The sequence below is a fragment of the Cheilinus undulatus genome, linkage group 2, assembly GCF_018320785.1.
Source record: "Cheilinus undulatus linkage group 2, ASM1832078v1, whole genome shotgun sequence".
NCBI classification, from domain to species: domain Eukaryota; kingdom Metazoa; phylum Chordata; class Actinopteri; order Labriformes; family Labridae; genus Cheilinus; species Cheilinus undulatus.
This window is the reverse complement of record NC_054866.1, coordinates 5,317,308-5,323,307: the sequence shown is the minus strand read 5'-3', so window position 1 is coordinate 5,323,307 and position 6,000 is coordinate 5,317,308. Positions and strand designations below refer to the sequence as shown.

Below are 6,000 nucleotides of genomic sequence, written 5' to 3'. Positions count from 1 at the left end.
CCATAGTGCTGCTAACACAGACTTATGTGAAAATTGCATTAAGAATTGTTCCAACCATTACCATAACCGACCCTGGCATTTAGGCTGGTAAATGGCATTTCCCATCACTAACCTATGGCTGTATCAAAAGACAAGGTAGTTATACAACAGAACTACATTTCCCTGCATGTTAACTAGAGCACTTACAAATTCAGGCATCTGCACTCACCGGCCAATAGAAATGTGAGCCAATCACTCTCCTTTAACACTAAAAAATATTCTGTGTAAGTGTGCAAAATAAAAGTGGATGGAAGAAAAGATAATACACAGATGAAATATGAGTTTGGTGGCAGGTAGGAGGAAAAGCACTGATTTTAAAAGTAAAGTGCAGATAAATCATATCTAATCTCTGACGGTGCTACTGTGCATGCTGCCATGCTGGTGGCGAGTTTATGGTACAGTTAGATTTCATCAACATTTTTGCTAATAAGAGATTTATAGTCTCCTCCTCTCTTGTTATTTAGCTAAGTCCTTTTTCTCTCAACACAATCGTATGTTATTGAGTATGCTGTTAGGTGTGCCTGGCTCTGCATGTTTCCTCTCTCCCTGCTCTCTCTGATCTCCCTCCTCCCCCTACCTGTGTGACTTCAGCACACCTGTGTGCTGTTAGCACTCAGGGTGGAGGAGGGGGAGTATTAGAACGGCAGGGGAGAGGAACATGCAGAGCAGAGAGAGCAGAGCTGGGCCAGGCACCCGTGACTCTCATGGAGAAGCGCGTGAGGAGGTTTGTTTCTTAATTGTATTTGATTAACCTTCTCTTTTCGTTTAGTATTAATTAGTTCGGTTTAACCAAGTGTTTCGTTTCCCGTTCTCCTTTTTCTCCCTCCCCAGGCATGTTTAGATTGTTGGGTTTTGTTGTTTTAGTTTGGCTGTAGTTGTCGGTAGTCCTATTTTCTCTTTGTTTTCTTTTCTTGATTAAATAGGTAGTTTCTTTTTGGTTAGGCAGTTTTAGTGAGGGGTGGTGGCTGGTCCAATGGCCCATTGCGTGGTTAGCCAGTCCACCACCCCTCTTTTGTTCTTTTTATCCGGCGGCTGCAGCCCTTTTGATTTCATTGATTTATTTACTGTTTGATTAATTCATTGATTTGCTTGTTCAAATAAAGCTTGGACATTTTCGTTCAAACTCAAACCATTTGTCTGTGTCCTTTTATATGTTATGGTCTCTTTTGGTACGAGCCTTAATTTTTCCTGGTTAAAATAAATAATTTTTAAGAGGCCATAACATATATGGGGGCTCGCCAAAAACGTGTTTTTCACATTTGCAACATTTTTGTAGACTTTGTTTAAGCACTTAAGTACTGATAATTTTGCTTGTTTATCTTTATCAGTCTTTGTTCGTTGCTTTGCATGTTTTTGGTAAACTGTATCATTTGTAGTTCCAGTTTTGCTCCACGTTAATTTGTGTTTTATTTAACTGGAGATTTTTTGTCACAGTTACTTTAATACTTCGTTTGTTTACCTTATTGTTAAGCACGTTTTGTCTACTTTTTGGTAACTTCATTTCCGTGTGTTTTTGTAGCCATTTTTCGCACGCGTATCGTAGGACACAGCTTCTGTGTTTGTCTCAGAATTTTGAGTGTGTGCTCTGTCATCTCTGCTCTCATTAGATGTTTTTTTGTGTAGCAGCTAAATTTTCTCTTTGATTGGCTGTAGAGATAGATGTAAACTTGTTCTCATTTGCAAAAACTTGTTTAAGTTAAAATGGAGTTTAATATTGACGAGTTTGCGGCTCATCCGAGCTTTGAAACATTAAACCGTTGTAAGAAAGAACAGTTATTTACTATTGCCGATCATTTTGGTGTTAATGTTTCAAAACAAAGTAAGAAACAAGAGTTAAAATCTGAGATAATTGCCACTTTGTCTGAAAAGGGAGCGCTTGATTCGGCTGTCTCAGCCCTCAGCACACCCGCTGTGCAGCCTGATTCAGGTGATTTGCTCCGCCTTAAAGAGCTAGCGCTCGAAATGAACACAATTTTTATGCTCAAATGTTGGCTATGTTTCATTTTATAAAAAGAGTTTACTGAGGGCCGGTCAAAAATGGATCGTGGGCCACACTGGGCCCCCGGGCCATGGTTTGGACACCACTGGCATTACCCATCTAGCTCAATGAAATGTCTTACCAAATGAGCTGGATCATATGATTTTATTTTGAATGAAGTGTTTATATGAATCATTTTTATTCAGATCAGCATTTATTCTGATTACATAGTCCATATAAACACACGTTCTTTATAGATGACATCACTCAGCAGCAGAAAACTCCCCTTGGGGAGCAAGTTGTGATTTCTGCATAGAGAAATGCTACCAAAAACGCCATGTTTTTAGCTGTTAATCACTATGCCAAGTTTTCAAAGTGTGAAAAGAAAACCATTTTTAATTCTGAGCAGTATTTGTGTCCCAGAAATAGTGAAATATTCAGGCAAAAGGAACAAATGGTTTGATATGGTTGGGTACAGTACAGTTCTGCCCTAGTTTAGCTTAGCTGATGCCCATCCAGTCTTGCTCATTGTGATGGGAAATCAGTCTCCTTTTTTAGAGGTCCAGATCATTTGACTCTGCTCAGTAGAGCTGATTGTTTGGCTCTTCATTTAGAACCAGTTTGGCTTTTTAAATGGGAGCTAGTTTCTGTGGCTCACATTAAAGAGCCGTCTCATAAAACAGGCTCACTGGTGAACAGCTCATCATCTCAAAGTTTATTCGATTGATAGTACATCACTGTTTCCATTAAAAACATGTTTTTGACAAAATTAGGATTTTCTTTATGCTGAAGTGGCTCCGCTAGCCTTTTTTAGATCAGTACAAGACTCCTTAAGACACTTGTCTCCCTTGATCTGGATCAATGACGCTAGGAGGCCTGCAGGACTGAGTCATTTGTGATTTTGATCACCTCCAGGTCAGGTAAATTTTCATGCTGCCAACACAATAAATGGTTCTGTGGACTAACGGCAGCTAGCTAACAACAACAACACTGCAAACATTACAGACTAAGCAACATTTCATGAATTAAATAAAAAAGTTTAGATGTCTTATCTGTAATCAAATGTGTATGGACCCATTTTAGAAGTTGTAAAACAAACAGTGCCTTGCATTAGTTTTGTTAGTTTTGGCTGAAGCTAACCTAGCTATGCTAGGTACATAATTAATGTCCGTACATAAGCAAATGTAGCCAAGTTAGCTGTAGCAACTTGAGCATCAGAAAAATTGCTAAAGCTTATGTGGCTTTGTAGCTAACATAGCTAAGTAGCTTACATAGCTGTTTTGTGAGCTTAGCATTAGCTTGGTTAGCCATCTAGCTAAGCTTTCGATAGCCAAGTTAGCATCAGCAATGAGTTTTAGGTAACATGGCTAAAGCTACCTTAGCTATGTAGATAACGTAGATATGATAGATAACGTAGCTACCTACTGCTTTGTAAGTTTAGCTTTAGCTACTTAGCTATGTAAGGCAGCTTTTGGTGGTATTACAGTCATGCACAGGGATAAAGTATATTTTGTATACGTGATAGGAGCTGTGGAAATCTAAAACTTTAGTACATCACTGACTATCTGAACATCAAGCCCCATCTCTACCATGTTAAATACACTTCTGCTGCATATTCACATTTTACACTCTTAGTATTCAGAATATATTAAAAAATATGTTTCTATAATGAAATACGTTATACATGAGGGGTGACTGGCCTCGGCTATTGTCATGGCTTGAAGAAAAGAAAACGATAATTCAGTTAAATAATATTTAAAATCTGTGCTTTTCCTTCTGTGACACATTAGATAACTGCTGTGGATAAAGTTTGGAAAAAGCAGGCATGATGAGTGAAAGTAAACAACATAGAGACATGCAGTATAGACATAATATGGCTGAGTCACTGACTCTGAAAGTGTAGGAAGAACATCACACATGCAGTGACTGTGCACGAATGTACTAACCCATACCGGCGGCTGAGAGACATGGATTTAAGGCAGTGTTGTACGAATGAAACCACGATTGAACCATTTAACAGCTGCTTTATGAGTTATCTGAGCCATTTCAAGCTTCCAAAGAGCCAACCTGACATACCACGAGGTCCCATGAAGCAATAATAATCAGTAACAGGCTGGATGTGATGGTAGAAGCTAAAAGAAGTATGAAATGGTTGCCATTTATGAGGTTTAGGCACCAAAATGCCTCGGTTAGATCTAAAAAAAACCAATATGAAAATAGGCATGAGACATAACACAGGCTGCTACTTTCAACATTTATTGCACTTTGCTATGCTGTCTTGTTTTTCTACACATACTAGGCTATCTGTACTGTGCACAAGCATGTTTGACCCCCTAAAGTCCAGTCAGGTTGAGTTATCCGCACTGTCGTGGCACGGTACACCCCCTTGCCCTTGCACGGCTGAAAGACTCGTGTTTGTGCATGATGTAGTTGCTTATGAAACGTATGGATGTGCAATGCAGGCGTGATGTATAATGAATCTGAATTGATGTGCCGCCTTGCAGAATCGAGGGTCCAGGTGTGTTAGAGGGTGGAATCTGACCGAAACAACTCGAAGGCAGTGAAGTGTTCTGTCTCAGCGTTTTACTCCATTGTGCTGAGTCTGTCGACCAGGACAGGATAAAAGTTTTCTAGTGAACGTAGAAGACAGAAGTAGTCTGATCCAGCCATTAAAGTATAACCATACCCTTGATTGTTAAAGCAATTATTTTTGTTGTTGTTTTTTTATGATCCAACTTGAGCCATGCATGCTAGCCCACATGTAAACAAACACACTGTTTGGTTAATGCTTGTTGGGGTGGTGTAGAAAGGTTCTGTCAGAGCTCCGGTCATTCTAACAGCGAATTTGACTTTTTATCATGTTGATGAAAAGGCAAAACTCAGTTTTTATAAAGAAAGCTGCCACTTGGGTTTGAGTCCAAAAGGGAAGATACAGAGGAGGAGGAGGAGGACCACTAAAAAAAAAAAAAAAAAATTCAAATGTTTGTAGACGGCTCTTTTTGCTAATTCTGAGTCAAGGTCAGATTTCTAACATATCAACAGAATTGCGTAGTTTCCCCAATGTTAAAAATGCCTCAAAACATTAAACATTAATCACAGAATTCAGTCTTAATCTGAGGATTCTGACATTAATCTCAGAATTATGACCTTAATCTCAGGATTCTGACATTATTCTCATAATTTTGTCTTAAATTCTGACTTTAATCTCAGAATCCTTGCTTTAATTTTAGAATTCTGTCTTTAATCCAAGAAGTCTGGCTTTGATCCCAGAATTCTGGCTTTAATCTCAGAATTCTGGCTTTAATCTCAGAATTCTAGCTTTAATCTCAGAATTCTGGCTTTAATCCAAGAATTCTGGATTTAGTCTCAGAATTCTGGCTTTAATCTCAGAATTCTAGCTTTAATCTCAGAATTCTGGCTTTAATTTTAGAATTCTGTCTTTAATCCAAGAAGTCTGGCTTTGATCCCAGAATTCTGGCTTTAATCTCAGAATTCTGGCTTTAATCTCAGAATTCTGGCTTTAAATGTCATGATTCTGGCTTTAATCTTAGAATGTTGGCTCTAATCTTAGAATTCTGGCTTTAATCCCAGAATTCTGGCTTTAATCTCAGAATTAGAGAATAAAGTTTCATTATTATTTCTTTTGGTGACCCTCATCCTTCTCGGTAGGAACTATGTTCCTAGTTCTTCATCTTGCTACCACATATGTTTGCTTCCAATGACGAGCGAGCACGGCTGTTTGAACAAATCTCAATGCTGACTGCAGTCATTGAAGACAGCGGATGATTAACCATCATTAACAAACATAAAACTGACAGTCACATAAATTTCTGCTGTGCAATGTAAAATAATGTAACTGTTAACACAACTTAATAATGACTCTCTGCATCTAAATCCACTTTAATTGTTGTTAATAATCACTTATATAAGTTCATCTGAAAAATGTTACATACTGCATTATTGAAGGGTTTTTTCATGTCTAT

General features: G+C 38.3%; 1 long non-coding RNA gene across 1 annotated transcript in view; it reads left to right on the top strand.

The window, feature by feature from the left end:
* The first annotated feature begins 241 nt into the window (after positions 1-241).
* The window catches only part of LOC121525844, a 50,010-nt gene continuing 44,251 nt past the window's right edge, over positions 242-6,000 (top strand). Inside the window, exon 1 of the long non-coding RNA XR_005993273.1 lies at positions 242-763. This is a non-coding gene — a long non-coding RNA (uncharacterized LOC121525844). The remainder of the gene's footprint in view (positions 764-6,000) is intronic.